We start from the raw sequence: 18,425 nt of genomic DNA, 5'->3' as shown, positions 1-18,425 counted from the left end.
TACAACGTGATGACATGCGGAAAGTTTCCAACCGATTTCTCATACACAAAGAGCAGTTGACCGACGTTGCCTGGTTAAACGTTGTTGTGATGCCTCGTGTAAGGAGGAGAAATGCGTACCATCACGTTTCCGACTTTGATAAAGGTCGGATTGTAGCCTATCGCGATTGAGGTTTATCGTATCACGACATTACTGCTCGCGTTGGTCGAGATCCAATGACTGTTAACAGAATATGGAATCGGCGGGTTCAGGAGGGTAATACGGAACGCCGTGCTGGATCCCAACGGCCTCGTATCACTAGCAGTCGAGATGACAGGCATCTTATCCGCATGGCTGTAACGAATCGTGCAGCCACGGCTCGATCCCTGAGTCAACAATGGGGACGTATGCAAAACAACAACCATCTGCACGAACAATTCGACGACGTTTGCAGCAGCAAGGGCTATCAGCTCGGAGACCATGGCTGCGGTTACCCTTGACGCTGCATCACAGACAGGAGCGCCTGTGACGGTTTACTCAACGACGAACCTGGGTGCACGAATGGCAAAACGTCACTTTTTCGGATGAATCCAGGTTCTGTTTACAGCATCATGATGGTCGAATCCGTGTTTGGCGACATCGCGGTGAACGCACTTTGGAAGCGTGTATTCGTCATCGCCATACTGGCGTATCACCCGGCGTGATGGTATGGGGTGCCATTGGGTACACGTTTCGGTCAGCTCTTGTTCGCATTGACGGCACTTTGAACAGTGGGCGTTGCATTTCAGATGTGTTACGACTCGTGGCTCTACCCTTCATTCGATCCCTGAGAAACCCTACATTTCAGCAGGATAATGAACGACCGCATGTTGCAGGTCCTGTGCGGGCCTTTCTGGATACAGAAAATGCTGGACTGCTGCCTTGGCCAGCACATTCTCCAGATCTCTCACCAACTGAAAACGTCTGGTCGATGGTGGCCGAGCAGCTGGGTCATCACAATACGCCAGTCACTACTCTTGATGAACTGTGGTATCGTGTTGAAGCTGCATGGGCAGCTGTACCTATACATACCATCCAAGCTGTGTTTGACTCAATGACCAGGCACATCAAGGCCGTTATTACCGCCAGAGGTGGTTGTTCTGGGTACTGATTTCTAAGGATCTATGCACCCAAATTGCGTGAAAATGTAATGAATTGTCAGTCCTAGTATAATATATTTATCCAGACCTTTTTTAAGGGACCGAAGGGGTGATTATCGTGATTATCGCACGGCTAGAGATCGGGACAACTTTGCGGGTGCTGGAGTGTCTCACATTTGAGTTGGCTTAACTTCTGTGTTACGACATTTGGAATATGGGGACGTGCGTCGCCATGAAGCGGCAGCAGCCCTTCGCGCACCATTCGATCGTTTTCGACAGACATGCTGACCCATACATATTCTTCATTCTCCTATGGATGTCTACCGGCGTTTTTCCTTCGGCAGCCAAGAGAAGAATAACACCTCTTTTGTCCCGTTTGGCCGGCCGCGGTGGCCGTGCGGTTCTAGGCGCTGCAGTCCGGAACCGCGGGACTGCTACGGTCGCAGGTTCGAATCCTGCTTCGGGCATGGATGTGTGTGATATCTTTAGGTTAGTTATGTTTAAGTAGTTCTCAGTTCTACGGGACTGGTGACCTAAGATGTTAAGTCCCATAGTGCTCAGATCTATTTTTTATCACGTTTGGTCGCATTTGGTAATAACGTCGCCGTAGTTCAGGTTTCTGCATTTACCGCACGCACGTCGAAAAGAGACGAATGCCACACTGAACCCATGTCAACAAACATTTCGGTGCTTATACACCCGCATCGGAGTCGTGCCACGTTGTTGCATATACATTGCAGCAGTGCCCTCAAACTGAAATTTCTTGATACTCCTTATACTATCTAAGGACATTAAAACAACTTCACATAGTTGCTTCCTCTCTCTGTTATCAGATACTGATGACTACAATATTCTGTGTCTTGTAAGGTTCAAAAAATTGTTCAAAACGTTGCATAGAGTGATAACTGTTTCGCCATACCTATTGCTTACTGCTTGCATCACTTCTGAATGTCAACGTTATACTGGCATCGTATCGCTCACTACGTGAGATTCACCTGTGGCGTCACCCGCAACAGCCGCACGCGCCGCATGCGTTGGCGCCTCGACAATGCTGGCAGCGTTTCCCACTGGTCGGGTAGTACCGTGAGGCGCCACTGCACGCAGCCGCATGGCAGGCGCTGCAGGTAATACGACAGTGGGACTGCTGCTGGTCTTGCGGCGAGTTTTAGCTCCAGTGAATGTGTACGCTGACCGCTTATTGCCAAGCGAGGTACGAACATAACCGGCATATTCCTTTTGCCTTAATGCTATTATTAAAAGTATTTATAGGTTGCCAAAATCAGTCAGTAGTCTTTTTTTCCCTCTTGCATACAGATACACAGAATTAAGACACTGTATAACTAATACCAGAAATCAGGGCGTGGTGTCTGCTTGCTACACTAGCATTAAAAAATCAAGGAACACTTACATAATGCCAGAATTCCGTACTTCCGACAGCAGATTTAAGGCTACATTGAAAGGAGAGACGGTACAACCAGCCACAGAACAAGACATTTTCACTAATGAACGGAATGGAAGGGCTGTAAATGGTGAGTCACAGTTACCTGGTATCTTCTGCGACCTCTCTAAGGCATTTAACTGCATGAATCACGTTATTCTCCTATCTAATTGATGTTTTATGTGGCTGATGCTATAGCCACCCAGGATAATGTCATATCTGAGCAAAAGAGTGCAGAAAGTTGTACTTACTAATTCAAGCAATGTAGTCCAGAGACATAATTCTGACTGGGGAGAAATCACGTATGGGGTTCCCCAAGGTTCATTCTTAGGTCCACTACTGTTCCTCATATATGTAAACGATATTCCATGTAGCATACAACAACCAGAATTAGTTCTTTTTGAATATGACACCACTACTGTAATCAGTCCAAGCATATGTACACAAACAGAAGCAATGACAAACATAGTTCTTAAAAGTATCGTTGATGCTTTTCTGTGAATGGTCTCACCGTCAATTTTAAAAAGACACAACATAATCAGTTCTCCACATCTAGAGCTACTGCATCAACGACGAGCGTAACACGTGGCGAGAAAACAATAAATAGGATAGAAACTTCAAAATTCTTAGGACTCAATATTGTCAAGAATTTCAATTGGGAGAAACGTCATTTTGGAACTCCTAAAGCATTTTAGTTTAGCCACTTTGCGCTTAGAATCACTGCAAATCTTGGGGAGAGACAAATCAGCAAGTTGACATATTCTGCATGTTTTCATTCAATAATATCGTATGGAATAATGTCCTGGGTCTGGGTAACTTATCTTTAAGAAAGAGAGTCTTTATTGCACAAAAACGTGCTGAAAGAATAATATGTGGTGCTCAACCATGATCGACTTAAAGACACTTTTTTAAGGAGTTGGGATTTCTGACCACTGCTTCACAGTGTTTTATCCCGTCATGAAGTTTGTTGTAAATAATCCACTACAGTTCAAAAGGTACAATGAGGTATATAATTACAATACCAGAAAGAAAAATGACATTCATTACTCCACGTTAAGGTTGTTTTTAGCACAAAAAAGAGTTCACAATGCTGCAACAAATTTGTTTGATCACTTATCCTGTGACATGAAATGCCTGACAGACAGCAAAGTAAAATTTAATAACAAACAGAGAAAGTTTCTCCTTGAAAACTCGTTCCATTCCGGAGAAGAATTTCTGTTACTGGAATTTGTAAAAGTTCTTGGTTAGGTATTACAGACTCACACCTATTTGTCTTTTTTATTTCTTGTAAAAAAAGAATTCCAGTACTTAGAAATGTTCAGAATGTAACCGTATGTACAAATTAACTTGTGATGTGAATGTAAAACGATACGTAGTGCGAAATGATGCCTGGAACATGTAACTAACTACCCATAGAATTACCACACTGTATAATTATTAATATCAGAAATAAGGGCGTGATGTGTGTTTACACTGTTGCTGCTTATCTAACACTTATCTTCCTCATTTTTGTATATTTTAGGTTATTGTTCTTAATCGTTTTCCTCTTCTTCTGAGCCGGCCGGTGTCTCCTAGTGGTTCTAGGCGCTTCAGTCTGGAACCGCGCGACCGCTACGGTCGCAGCTTCGAATCCTGTCTCGGGCATGGATGTGTTGAAACGTCCCCTTAGAAAACTTAATGAATTACTATGCAGATAAACCTCTTACGTTATTTGATTTTCAAACAGCTGAGCAGAACTGAACGTACTCAGACATTTCGCTCTTTACCTATTCTGATCAACACTAAACTGACACACAATATTTTTTGCGCAACGCAATCTGACTTTCAATAATCCCTATAAATAATGGCCCTGATTAACCTATACCTTTCACAAATCACTTACCTCACAAAAATCTTCGTTACTCGAACTACTGCAATACAGCGAGCGCCACTACTGCCAGCTAAATAAAAGATTCAGACTACTGAAGGCACTAACTACTGATAGGCACAGTTAGCAAATGAAAGATTTTGATAGAGAACAAACAATGTATTTACCTTAATAGTGTTCAGAAGTCATAATATATATAGCAGTTAATGACATCCAGTCTTACAAATTTACTGTCTCTGATGGACACACGTCCAGATCATCCGCTCTCAAAACTCCGCCATTTCACTTCCCACATCCACCACTGCTGGCGGCTCACCTCCAACTGCGCAACGCTATGCGCTGTTAATAGCCAACTACCCAACACTACAATGGAGAATATTACTCCAACAATGCAATCCAACCACAGCCTTCACACAGCACAGTCAGTTATTTTCATATAGAGCGCTACATGGCGTTACCAACATAAAAACCTAAGCAGCCTACTTACAGTGTGTAATGTCCTTAGGTTAGTTAGGTTTAAGTAGTTCTAAGTTGTAGGGAACTGTTGACTTCAAATTAAAGTGCCCACTGTAGAGGTGGAACGTAATTTTAGCGTTTTGTCTGAAGATATCTAAGTACCAGTGGATAGTGGTGAGATCTCCCTGCTGCTGTTGTTGGAAACCGAAATGCCGAAAAAGTGTTATGAAAAGCCAAAGAACCGAGTTCGTCAAAAACGTTGACTAAAAAGGAAATTGACGAAGCATTAAATAAAATACTGGATCATGATAAAGATTCCGAACGGTCGGTGAGTGAAGGGGAAAAGGATATTCGGGGGTCTGTAGCTGTACGCGCCGAGCGCAGAATAAGGATCCAGAACTTAAAGTTAGAGAAACTAAATACAACAGCTAGGGATATGAAAAGATACCGCGTTATATTCGATTTATAAGGGAGTTTTACTTCGAAAACAGGACGAGAAAACGGATGTTCGGAGATTGCGTTTTATAATCAATAAGCTGAGAATCTTATGGACTATATACATGAAAGCTATGGATATTACGGGGGAAAGCCGTGTATGGAACTGTTAGATGAATATGTACATATTAATATGTTATCTAGGAGGGTACTAAAAACAACTAGCGGGATGTGACAGGTGCCAGAGGGTGAGCCATTTCACCGTGACTCAACAAGGCTAAATGTGAAGTTTTATTCCCAGTAAAGTGGAAGAACTATTGTCTGTGGACAGTTTCGAATCTCTGCCAACTGAACGCTATGACATGAAATATGTTTGTAAGCGTAGTTTAGGTATGCATGCCGACGTCGCAAGGTGAAGATGAAGACATATTCTCTATCTCTTCACATATGAGGATAATGAAAGTGTATCACAGAACGTAAAGGGAGATGAAAATCTAATAGTCTTGGGGGACTGGAATACAGTTGTAGAAGGAGTAGAAGGAAAGTTTACAGGAGAATATGGGCCTGCGACAAGGAATGAGAGAGGAGAAAGACTAACTGAGTTCTGTAATAAATTTCAGCTAGTAATAGTGAATACTCTGTTCATGAATCACAAGAGAAGGAGGTTGTTGTTGTTGTGGTCTTCAGTCCAGAGACTGGTTTGATGCAGTTCTCCATGCTACTCTATCCTGTGCAGGGTTCTTCATCTCCCAGTACCTACTGCAACCAACATCCTTCTGAATCTGCTTAGTGTATTCATCCCTTGGTCTCCCTCTGCGATTTTTACCCTCCACGCTGCTCTCCAATACTAAATTGGTAATCCCTCGATGCCTCAGAATATGCCCTACCAACCGATCCATTCTTCCAGTCAAGTTGTGCCACAAATTTCTCTTCTCTCCAATTCTATTCAATACTTCCTCATTAGTTATGTGATCTACCCATCTAATCTTCAGCATTCTTCTGTAGCACCACATTTCGAAAGCTTCTATTTTCTTCTTTGCCTTTCCTTAATCTATTTTCTAAGATAAGTCGTAGGGTCAGTATTACCTCACGTGTTCCAACATTTCTACGGAATCCAAACTGATCTTCCCCGAGGTCGGCTTCTGGAAAAGGCCTGGTGATACGGGAAGATTTCAGTTAGATTACATCATGGTCAGACAAAGATTCCAAAATCATATACTGGGTTGTAAGGTGTACTCAGGAGCAGATATAGACTCAGATCCTAATGTAATAATGTTGACGACTAGGTTGAAGTTTAAGAGGTTAGTCAGGAAGAATCAATACGCAATGAAGTGGGATACCGAAGTACTAAGGAATGACGAGATACGCTTGAAGTTCTCTAAGGCTATAGAGATAGCAGTAAGGATTAACTCAGTAGGCGGTACAGTTGAATAGGAATGGACATCTCAAAAAGGACAGTCACAGAAGTTGGAAAGAAAAACATAGGTACAAAGAAAGTAACTGCGAAGAAACCGTAGGTAACACAGGTAATACTTCACTTAATCGATGAAAGAAGTAAGTACAAAAATATTGAAAGAAATTCAGGAATACAAGTCACAGAGGAATGAAATAAATAGGAAGTACAGGGAGGCTAAGACGATATAGCAGCATGAAAAATGTGAAGAAATCGAAAAAGAAATGATTGTCGGAAGGACTGATTCAGCATACAGGAAAGTCTAAATAACATTCGGTGAAATCAAAAGCAAGGGTGGTAACATTAAGAATGCAGTGGCAATTCCACTGTTAAGTGCAGAGGAGAGAGTGGATGTATAGGAAGAGTACATTGAAAGCCTCTTTGAGAAGGAAGATTTGTCTGATGTGACGGTAGAAGAAACAGAAGTCGATAGGGAAGAGATAGGGGATACAGTATTAGAATCAGAATTTAGGAGAGCCTTGGTGGATCAAATAAGGCAGAAGGGACAGATAACGTTCTATCAGAATTTCTAAAATAATTGTTGGAAGTGACAAGAAAACGACTCTTCACGTTGTTGTGTAGAATGTATGAGTATGGCGGCGTACCATCTGACTGTCGGGAAAGTACCATCCACGCAATTCCATAGATTCCGAGTGCTGACAAGTACGAGAATTATCGCATAGTCAGCTTAACAGTTCATGCATCCAAGTTGCTGACAAGAATAATATACAGAAGAATGGAATAGAAAATCGAGGATGTGTTAGATGACGATCAGTTTGGCTTTAGGAAAAGTAAGGGCAACATGGAGGCAATCTGACGTTGCTGTTGATAATGGAAGCAAGGCTAAAGAAATATCAAGACACGTTCTTGGGATATATTGACCTGGGAAAAGCGTTCGCCAATGTTAGATGGTGCAAGATGTTCTAAATTCTGAGAAAAACAGGGGTAAGCTCTATAGAGAGACGGACAATGTACAAAGTGTACAAGAACGAAGCGGGAACAATAAGAGTGGAGGACCAAGAACGAAGTTCTTGGATTAAAAAGGGTGTAAGACAGGGTAGTCTTTCGTCCCTACTGTTCCATCTGTACATCTAAGAAGCAATAAAGGAAATAAAGGAAAGTTTCAAGAGTGGAATTAAAACTCGAGGTGAAAGGATAACAATAACAAGATTCGATGAAGACTTTACTATCCTGAGTGAAAGCGAAGAAGAATTACATGATCTGTTGAATGGAATGAACGGTGTAATGAGTACAGAATAACGATTGAAAGTAAATCAAAGAAAGACGAATTTAATGAGAAGTAGCATAAATGTGAACAGCGAGAAACTTAATATGGGGATTGATGATCACGAAGTAGATGAAGTTAACGAATTCTGCTACCTAGGCAGCAAAATAACCAATACCGGACGGAGCAAGGAGGACTTCAGAAGACTAGCGCTGGCAAGAAGGGCATTCCTGGCCAAGAGAAGTCTGCTAATATCAAACATTGGCCTTAATATGAGGAAGACATTTCCGAGAATGTACGTTTAGAGTGCAGCATTTTATGGTAGTGAAACACAGACACAGGGAAAACGGAAACAGAAGGGAATCGAAGCGTTTGAGATGTGGTGCTACTGACGAACGTTGAAAATTAGGTGGACTGATAAAGTAAGGAATGAGGAGATTCTGTGCAGAGTCGTAGAGGAAAAAAGTGTTTGGAAAACACTGACAAGGAGAACGAACAGGACGAAAGAACATCAGGGAATGACTTCCGTGGTTCTAGAGGGAGCTGTATAGGGCAAAAACTGTTGAGACAGACAGAGATTGGAATGTTGTTGTTGTTGTGGTCTTGAGTCCTGAGACTGGTTTGATGCAGCTCTCCATGCTTCTCTATCCTGTGCAAGCTTCTTCATCTCCCAGTACCTACTGCAACCTACATCCTTCTGAATCTGCTTAGTGTATTCATCTCTTGGTCTCCCTCTACGATTTTTACCCTCCACGCTGCCCTCCAATACTAAATTGGTGATCCCTTGATGCCTCAGAACATGTCCTACCAACCGATCACTTCTTCTGGTCAATTTGTGCCACAAACTTCTCTTCTCCCCGATCCTATTCAATACTTCCTCATTAGTTATGTGATCTACCCATCTAATCTTCAGCATTCTTCTGTAGCACGATATTTCAAAAGCTTCTATTCTCTTCTTGTCCAAACTATCTATCGTCCATGTTTCACTTCCATACATGGCTACACTCCATACAAATACTTTCAGAAAAGACTTCCTGACATTTAAATCTATACTCGATGTTAACAAATTTCTCTTCTTCGGAAACGCTTTCCTTGCCATTGCCAATCTACATTTTATATCTTCTCTACTTCGATCATCATCAGTTATTTTGCTCCCCAAATAGCAAAACTCCTTTACTACTTTAAGTGTCTCATTTCTTAATCTAATTCCCTCAGCATCACCAGACTTAACGCGACTACATTCCATTATCCTCGTTTTGCTTTTGTTGATGTTCATCTTATATCCTCCTTTCAAGACACTGTCCATTCCGTTCAACTGCTCTTCCAGGTCCTTTGCTGTCTCTGACAGAATTACAATGTCATCGGCGAACCTCAAAGTTTTTATTTCTTCTTCATGGATTTTAATATCTACACCGAATTTTTCTTTTTTTCCGTTACTATTTGCTCAATATACAGATTGAATAATATCTGGGAGAGGCTACAACCCTGTCTCACTCCCTTCCCAACCACTGCTTCCCTTTCATGCGCCTCGACTCTTATAGCTGCCATCTGGTTTCTGTACAAATTGTAAATAGCATTTCGCTCGCTGTATTTTACCCCTGATACCTTTAGAATTTGAAAGAGCGTATTCCAATCAACATTGTCCAAAGCTTTCTCTAAGTCTACAAATGCTAGAAACGTAGGTTTGCTCTTTCATTAATCTTTCTTCTAAGATAAGTCGTAAGGTCACTATTGCCTCACGTGTTCCAGTATTTCTACGGAATCCAAACTGATCTTCCCCGAGGCTGGCTTCTACTAGTTTTTCCATTCGTTTGTAAAGAATTCGTGTCAGTATTTTGCAGCTGTGGCTTATTAAACTGATTGTTCGGTAATTTTCACATCTGTCAACACCTGCTTTCTTTGGGATTGGAATTATTATATTCTTCTTGAAGTCTGAGGGTATTTCGCCTGTTTCATACATCTTGCTCACCAGATGGTAGAGTTTTGTCAGGACTGGCTCTCCCAAGGCCGTCAGTAGTTCCAATGGAATGTTGTCCACTCCGGGGGGCTTGTTTCGACTCAGGTCTTTCAGTGCTATGTAAATCTCTTCACGCAGTATCGTATCTCCCATTTCATCTTCATCTACATCCTCTTCCATTTCCATAATATTGTCCTCAAGTACATCGCCCTTGTATAGACCCTCTATATACTCCTTCCACCTTTCTGCTTTCCCTTCTTTGCTTAGAACTGGGTTTCCATCTGAGCTCTTGATGTTAATACAAGTGGTTCTCTTATCTCCAAAGGTCTCTTTAATTTTTCTGTAGGCAGTGTCTATCTTACCCCTAGTGAGATAAGCCTCTAAATCCTTACATTTTGCCATCCCTGCTTAGCCATTTTTCACTTCCTGTCGATCTCATTTTTGAGACGTTTGTATTCCTTTTTGCCTGCTTCATTTACTGCATTTTTATATTTTCTCCTTTCATCAATTAAATTCAATATTTCTTCTGTTACCCAAGGATTTCTACTAGCCCTCGTCTTTTTACCTACTTGATCCTCTGCTGCCTTCACTACTTCATCCCTCAAAGCTACCCATTCTTCTTCTACTGTATTTCTTTCCCCTTTTCCTGTCAGTTGTTCCCTTATGCTCTCCCTGAAACTCTGTACAACCTCTGGTTCTTTTAGTTTATCCAGGTCCCATCTCCTTAAATTCCCACCTTTTTGTAGTTTCTTCAGTTTTAATCTACAGGTCATAACCAATAGATTGTGGTCATAGTCCACATCTGCCCCTGGAAATGTCTTACAATTTAAAACCTGGTTCCTAAATCTCTGTCTTACCATTATATAATCTATCTGATACCTTTTAGTATCTCCAGGGTTCTTCCATGTATACAACTTTCTTTCATGATTCTTAAACCAAGTGTTAGCTATGATTAAGTTGTGCTCTGTGCAAAATTCTACCAGGCGGCATCCTCTTTCATTTCTTAGCCCCAATCCATATCCACCTACTACGTTTCCTTCTCTCCCTTTTCCTACACTCGAATTCCAGTCACCCATGACTATTAAATTTTCATCTCCCTTCACTATCTGAATAATTTCTTTTATTTCTTCATACATTTCTTCAATTTCTTCGTCATCTGCAGAGCTAGTTGGCATATAAACTTGTACTACTGTAGTAGGTGTGGGCTTCGTATCTATCTTGGCCACAATAATGCGTTCACTATGCTGTTTGTAGTAGCTTACCCGCATTCCTATTTTCCTATTCATTATTAAACCTACTCCTGCATTACCTCTATTTGATTTTGTGTTTATAACCCTGTAGTCACCTGACCAGAAGTCTTGTTCTTCCTGCCACCGAACTTCACTAATTCCCACTATATCTAACTTTAACCTATCCATTTCCCTTTTTAAATTTTCTAACCTACCTGCCCGATTAAGGGATCTGACATTCCACGCTCCGATCCGTAGAACGCCAGTTTTCTTTCTCCTGATAACGGCATCCTCTTGAGTAGTCCCCGCCCGGAGATCCGAATGGGGGACTATTTTACCTCCGGAATACTTTACCCAAGAGGACGCCATCATCATTTAATCATACAATAAAGCTGCATGCCCTCGGGAAAAATTACGGCCGTAATTTCCCCTTGCTTTCAGCCGTTCGCAGTACCAGCACAGCAAGGCCGTTTTGGTTATTGTTACAAGGCCAGATCAGTCAATCATCCAGACTGTTGCCCTTGCAACTACTGAAAAGGCTGCTGCCCCTCTTCACGAACCACTCGTTTGTCTGGCCTCTCAACAGATACCCCTCCGTTGTGGTTGTACCTACGGTACGGCTATCTGTATCGCTGAGGCACCCAAGCCTCCCCACCAACGGCAAGGTCCATGGTTCATGGGTGGGGTGGGTGGGGGGGGGGGTAGATTGGAATACATCCAGAATATAATTGGGAACGTAGGTTGCAGGTGCCACTCTGAGATGAAGAGGTTGGCACAGGGGAGGAATTTGTGGCGGGCCGCATCAAACCAGTCAGAAGACTGATGACTCAAAAAAAAAATGTCGTAGATGTATCTTCGAAGGTTACCACACTGTAGCCGATCCGGAAGGCTAATAGCACAACTCTGATTGCCAGAATGGCAAGCAAAACTAGAGAGACTGTTGCCTGACAACGGATCGCAGTTTACTTCAAACATGTGGAATGAATTTATGATTAGATAAGTGACCTGGCATATGAAAATATCTATCTACAACTCGGCAACCAACGCCTACGAGCTCTGTATGCATGAGACTCGACGTTTGTGTCGAACCCATGACCACTAAACATTCTAGATGGACTTAATATGTGCAGTCATTTGAAAATGTACTGAACAGTATAAAAAGCAATACCACAGGTTACTTACCGTATGAACTGATGATGGGTAGGCGCTGCGCGAAGCGGCCGCGCGGTTTGAGGCGCCACGTCACGGATTGCCCGACCCCTCCCTCGGCCATAGGTGTGTGCGTTGTTCTTAATATAAGTTAGTTTAAGTCGTGTGTAAGTCTAGGGGCCGATGACCTCAGCAATTTGGTCCCTTAGGAATTCACACACATTTGAACATTTGATGGGTTGGAAGCCAAGGAAGCCAATGTTCAATGATTTTGTACAGTGTCTGGCTTCCAAAATTTATCTTGTTGTTAAATAGTTGTCTCTTATGAGTTGTTGCGGTTTCCGTGAAAAGTAAGGTGCTCTGCAAGGTTTGCAGAGCTGTCGGCGCTATGCCGAAGTTGCAAAGAAAGGTGTTGTCTGTTTTTATCAATTTTTATGACACTCAAATGAGTTTTACTGTGTTTGGCCTACGATACTCCTGCTTAAGGTGACCTACATATGTGGAATGGTTTGTACTGTATTTACATGTGACGGTGTTTCCTTTATACCGTGTGTCGTACGTTCTACCTGTCACCCTGATGTACATTTTATCATATTTCCTGCAAATGACGTTGTAAGTACCACACTGTTGATAAGTGTCTGGTTTTGCTTTCAGTTTTGGGATATATTTCTGTATGGAATCATTCATTTTATACTCAATGTTTATATCACGTATTTTGAATATATTGCCTTTTTGTATGTGAGTTTACCTTTTCGGGAGGTCATTGTACGTTTTCTTCTTGTTGTGCTGCTTGTTTTATTTTTACCAACAATCGTATTTCTGTGTTCAGTGTGTCTGCATGTATGTGATGGTGTGGTTTGGTTCGTTGTTTAATCCGCTGAGTCTTTATTTTGTATATGCCGATTGTTTCAGGAATTAGTGGCGGAAACTTATTTCGTAAGATCTTCTAGGTGAGATAAATAAGTCCGCATGCACATCAGACTGTCCAATAAAGCTGTCAATTGCCTACGAATGTAACAGCTGATTCGATGTCTCTTTATAATTGTTATTAGCTTCGCGGACCGATAAAGTAGAAACACAGTTCTAATGGGGTGTACATAATATAAAACCATTTCACGCTTCATAATGCTGTCATAGAATGTAAAACTGTGAATGACCACCACAGTGTTTTATTACGTCCGATCGTACTGGAGGTTGTATCCCGTTGCCTCCAACTGTAGGGACTCACAGTTTAATGTGACCTCTGAACTGCAGTGAAATCTGCCATTTATCAGGTACGGTGAGGGAAGGGTTAAGCAGCCGGAAAATTCATGCACGTGGCTGGGATTGAAACCTCGTCTTATACGCTTACCCAACTAATCACACGCTTCACACGATTTACATGCTATAAATTAAGTTGAATGCATTTCATTCTAGTCTTTAAGTTATTATAAGACCATTGATAAGGTTTGTTGTCCACAAATACAACAGCCGTATCCCCTCGTAAATCTCACTTCGTTGTCGAATAACTTTAAGTACTCCTTTCAAAGCTGTCATTAAGAACTCCAGAAAATGAAGAGTCTGCTTGCATTGAAAATTATGCTATTTGCAGAAATAATCGATAAGTTGTATCATAAATTAAAATTTTATCACAAAGTAGCGCGTGTGCGACGCTCCCGGAGAGCCATGTATATCAAAGCGCGGCTTCCGGAACGAGGAAGTTTACCGGCTGCGGATCGAATCAGCCCTGTGGATTAACGACGACGGTCGGTGTGCCGGCCAGCATGGATGTGGCTTTTAGGCAATTTTCCGCATCGCATCTAGGTGAATACGTGGCAGGTTCCCAAGTCGTGCCTCAGTTGATTCACAAACGCTTAGAAAACTTTCGCCCACTTCTTCATGCAGGTAACTGAGGCACGCATGTTCCGTCCCGATGGGTAATGAGGTGACGACGGGAACGGCATCCGGTCACCCCTTAAATTAACCCTGACAAATCAGTTCATAACGATTCCAACCATACGTCGATGCAGAACAGAGGCACAAGAAATAGAAGAAGAACTACGAGGTGCATTCAAGTTCTAAGGCCTCCGATTTTTTTTCTAATTAACTACTCACCCGAAATCGATGAAACTGGCGTTACTTTTCGACGTAATCGCCCTGCAGACGTACACATTTTTCACAACGCTGACGCCATGATTCCATGGCAGCGGCGAAGGCTTCTTTAGGAGTCTGTTTTGACCACTGGAAAATCGCTGAGGCAATAGCAGCACGGCTGGTGAATGTGCGGCCACGGAGAGTGTCTTTCATTGTCGGAAAAAGCCAAAAGTCACTAGGAACCAGGTCAGGTGAGTAGGGAGCATGAGGAATCACTTCAAAGTTGTTATCACGAAGAAACTGTTGCGTAACTTTAGCTCGTTGTGCGGGTGCATTGTCTTGGTGAAACAGCACACGCGCAGCCCTTCCTGGACGTTTTTGTTGCAGTGCAGGAAGGAATTTGTTCTTCAAAACATTTTCGTAGGATGCACCTGTTACCGTAGTGCCCTTTGGAACGCAATGGGTAAGGATTACGCCCTCGCTGTCCCAGAACACGGACACCATCATTTTTTCAGCACTGGCGGTTACCCGAAATTTTTTTGGTGGCGGTGAATCTGTGTGCTTCCATTTAGCTGACTGACGCTTTGTTTCGGGATTGAAAAATAGCATCCACGTCTCATCCATTGTCACAACCGACGAATAGAAGGTCCCATTCATGCTGTCGTTGCGCGTCAACATTGCTTGGTAACATGACACACGGGCGGCCATGTGGTCGTCCGTCAGCATTCGTGGCACCCACCTGGATGACTCTTTTCGCGTTTTCAGGTCGTTATGCAGGATTGTGTGCACAGAACCCACAGAAATGCCAACTCTGGAGGCGATTTGTTCAACAGTCATTCGGCGATCCCCCAAAACAATTCTCTCCACTTTCTCGATCGTGTCGTCAGACCGGCTTGTGCGAGCCCGAGGTTGTTTCGGTTTGTTGTCACACGATGTTCTGCCTTCATTAAACTGTCGCACCCACGAATGCACTTTCGACACATCCATAACTCCATCACCACATGTCTCCTTCAACTGTCGATGATTTTCAATTGGTTTCACACCACGCAGCCGGCCGAAGTGGCCGTGCGGTTAAAGGCGCTGCAGTCTGGAACCGCAAGACCGCTACGGTCGCAGGTTCGAATCCTGCCTCGAGCATGGATGTTTGTGATGTCCTTAGGTTAGTTAGGTTTAACTACTTCTAAGTTCTAGGGGACTAATGACCTCAGCAGTTGAGTCCCATAGTGCTCAGAGCCATTTTTTTCACACCACGCAAATTCAGAAAACGAATGATTGTACGCTGTTCAAGTAAGGAAAACGTCGCCATTTTATGAATTTAAAACCGTTCTCATTCTCGCCGCTGGCGGTAAAATTCCATCTGCCGTCGGTGCTGCCATCTCTGGGACGTATTGACAATGAACGCGGCCTCATTTTAAAACAATGCGCATGTTTCTATCTCTTTCCAGTCCAGAGAAAAAAAATCAGAGGCCTTAGAACTTGAATGCACCTCGTAAATAGCTGCTGTGGCATTATTATGTATCTCAGATTACTAAATTTCTCTTTGAACGAGACGTAGATAGTAACGAATTCCATTAGCAAAAATTTGTGTGACACAGTAACAACTTCTGTAAAGAAAACTTTGCCTCAGATTATTGACGAAATTATTGTGATACAGTACTCCAGGTCATTAAAAATTAGTACCAACTAATGAAACTCATTATCGGGTATTTCTAGATGGCCAATGTTTTCCTGTATGCCATCTCGAGCCTCAAATTATTACTGCCGATATGATTTGAACTTCTCTGACAATGATGACGCTGAGTTACAAACAAAAGGGTGGAAACCTTCTTATCGCCTCAGAGCATCTAAGAGAATTCAGTGTAATTCATCTCAAAAACGTTGTTTTCCATGGTTACCTGATCGGGCAATGGTTTCTTATAATTACAGGTCGGCTAATTTAAGCATGCCAACATCTTCCCTGCTTGTAGGTACTCGTAAATCGCGAACATAATCTACATAAGACTGCTTTAATACCAATGCGGGTATGGCAATAATGCTCGTAATGGTACAAGTCTTTGATAAAAATACGGAAACACCAAAAACACATCAGATTACCATGTGTAATACGGTCCAGGAAACCCGTTGGCACCCAAAACAGCTTCCAGATGTCACATTTGGAGAACAAACTTTGTACCAGATAAGCCGAAATGGTCGCATTACCTTTGGCAGTAATGTGAACTTGCAGAATAACCATGGGATCCTTGGAATACCACGATACGGCTGCCCGTATCATCACAAAACCTCCGCCATGTTTCACTCTTGGGACGTACGCTCGACCAGGAATTGTAAACAGAGCGAAACGAGGCCAACATATCAAACGACTTTTTTCTATTGCTCCATAACCTAGGTTCTGTGGCTTCGGCGCCACGATTTTCTGTGGCGGGCATTTGAACCACTGACGAGTGGTTTTGGAATTCCACTCGCCCTCCAATTGCCAGCTTATAGAGCTCCCCGCGTGTTATTTTTGGTGCTGATAGTGTTTGCGAGCTTGAAATTTAGTTCTGTACTGAGTTTTCCAGCTGTTGTGCTCTAATTTTTCGCCACATTTGTGATTTAGCGGATGATGTTTCTCCGCTTTCCCTTTATGCAGTGTAAATCTTAGATTCGGTACCTCTTGAAACACCAAGTACTTCGGCTACCTTGATTACGGAAGCGCCTACAAAACGAGCATAAACAATTTGCGAATGCTCGAATTCACTTGGCTCCGACATAACACTCTCACTACTACTCATGCACTACTGTGACCACAACTGACTTTTTCAACCTACTGAGGACACCGCACAGGTGCCGTTCGTCGTGAACCGCAACAGCACAAGCAGCAGGCTTGGTTAGCATCTGTATTTACGTTCAGGCAAGCATTCCAGCGGTATTTCCATGTTCTTGTACAACTCGTCTACTTGGCGAATTATTACTTGTTGTTGTAGTAACAGAAATATAAATATGTAAATCTATTCCATTATAACTGTACCTTAGATCATGAAGTTTTCGTTGTTATATTATAGCAATATTTCTATCTTTAGTTACTACATCAAACACTATTGTGGTATTCTTGGGTAGTTTTTCGAGTATACGATAATATTTGGAGAGTGTAGTACAACTGCACCTATTTGGGTACGTTAGTCTTCCTTTACAAACTGTTTTGGATTATTGTTGTCTGTATCTGGGTGGTATCAAGTCTTATGTTTATTACTACCCACTTGCGCATTGTGAAACATCTCAGTATTTTACCATCAACAAATCCTGGAAAGGATATTTTTGAGGAGAATATTGGGAGTTGCGCCTTGCTAGATCGTCATGACACTGAAGGCATACTGAGTGCGATGAATAGTGAAACTTACGGCTTTGTGTAAAAATCTCAGCTGCCTCCAAAATTCAGTTGTTCCGTAAGTGTATAGCTTTACTGAAATTTTTCATGTACTTAACAGTAATCCTCATATATGAAGCATTTCCTTCGGTCCTCATAGTACAGTGTCATTGTTCTTTTGTCCGCCCCCGGTAGCTGAATGGTCAGCGCGACAGGATGTCAATCCTAAGGGCCCGGGTGCGATTTCCGGCTGGGTCGAAGATTTTCTCCGCTCACGGACTGGGTGTTGTGTTGTCCTAATCATCATCATTTCATCCACATCGACGCGCAAGTTGCCGAAGTGGCGTCAAATCGAAAGAGTTGCACCCGGCGAACGGTCTACCTGACGGGAGGCCCTAGTCACACGACATTTATTTTATTGTTCTTTTCTAAATTTTTATTAAAAATTAGCTGGTCGTATTAATTTGTATATAGGCTGCCTCACTGCTACACACTAAAAGTCCTCTCACCGTTGTGTCTTGGTAACATCCCAGAGAGTGTTAAAATGGTTCATGAGCCTACACAGTTCTGCCTGCTAACGGACACAGAAAACCTCCTCAATGTGAGCGCATGTTTCTCCTAACATGGGATATTTCCATGTGCCGCCTTGCTTGAGGCCCTTTGCCGCTTGTTGACAGACGAG

This window comes from Schistocerca cancellata, chromosome 9 (assembly GCF_023864275.1).
Source record: "Schistocerca cancellata isolate TAMUIC-IGC-003103 chromosome 9, iqSchCanc2.1, whole genome shotgun sequence".
Classification (NCBI taxonomy): domain Eukaryota; kingdom Metazoa; phylum Arthropoda; class Insecta; order Orthoptera; family Acrididae; genus Schistocerca; species Schistocerca cancellata.
This window is presented reverse-complemented; position numbering follows the sequence as displayed.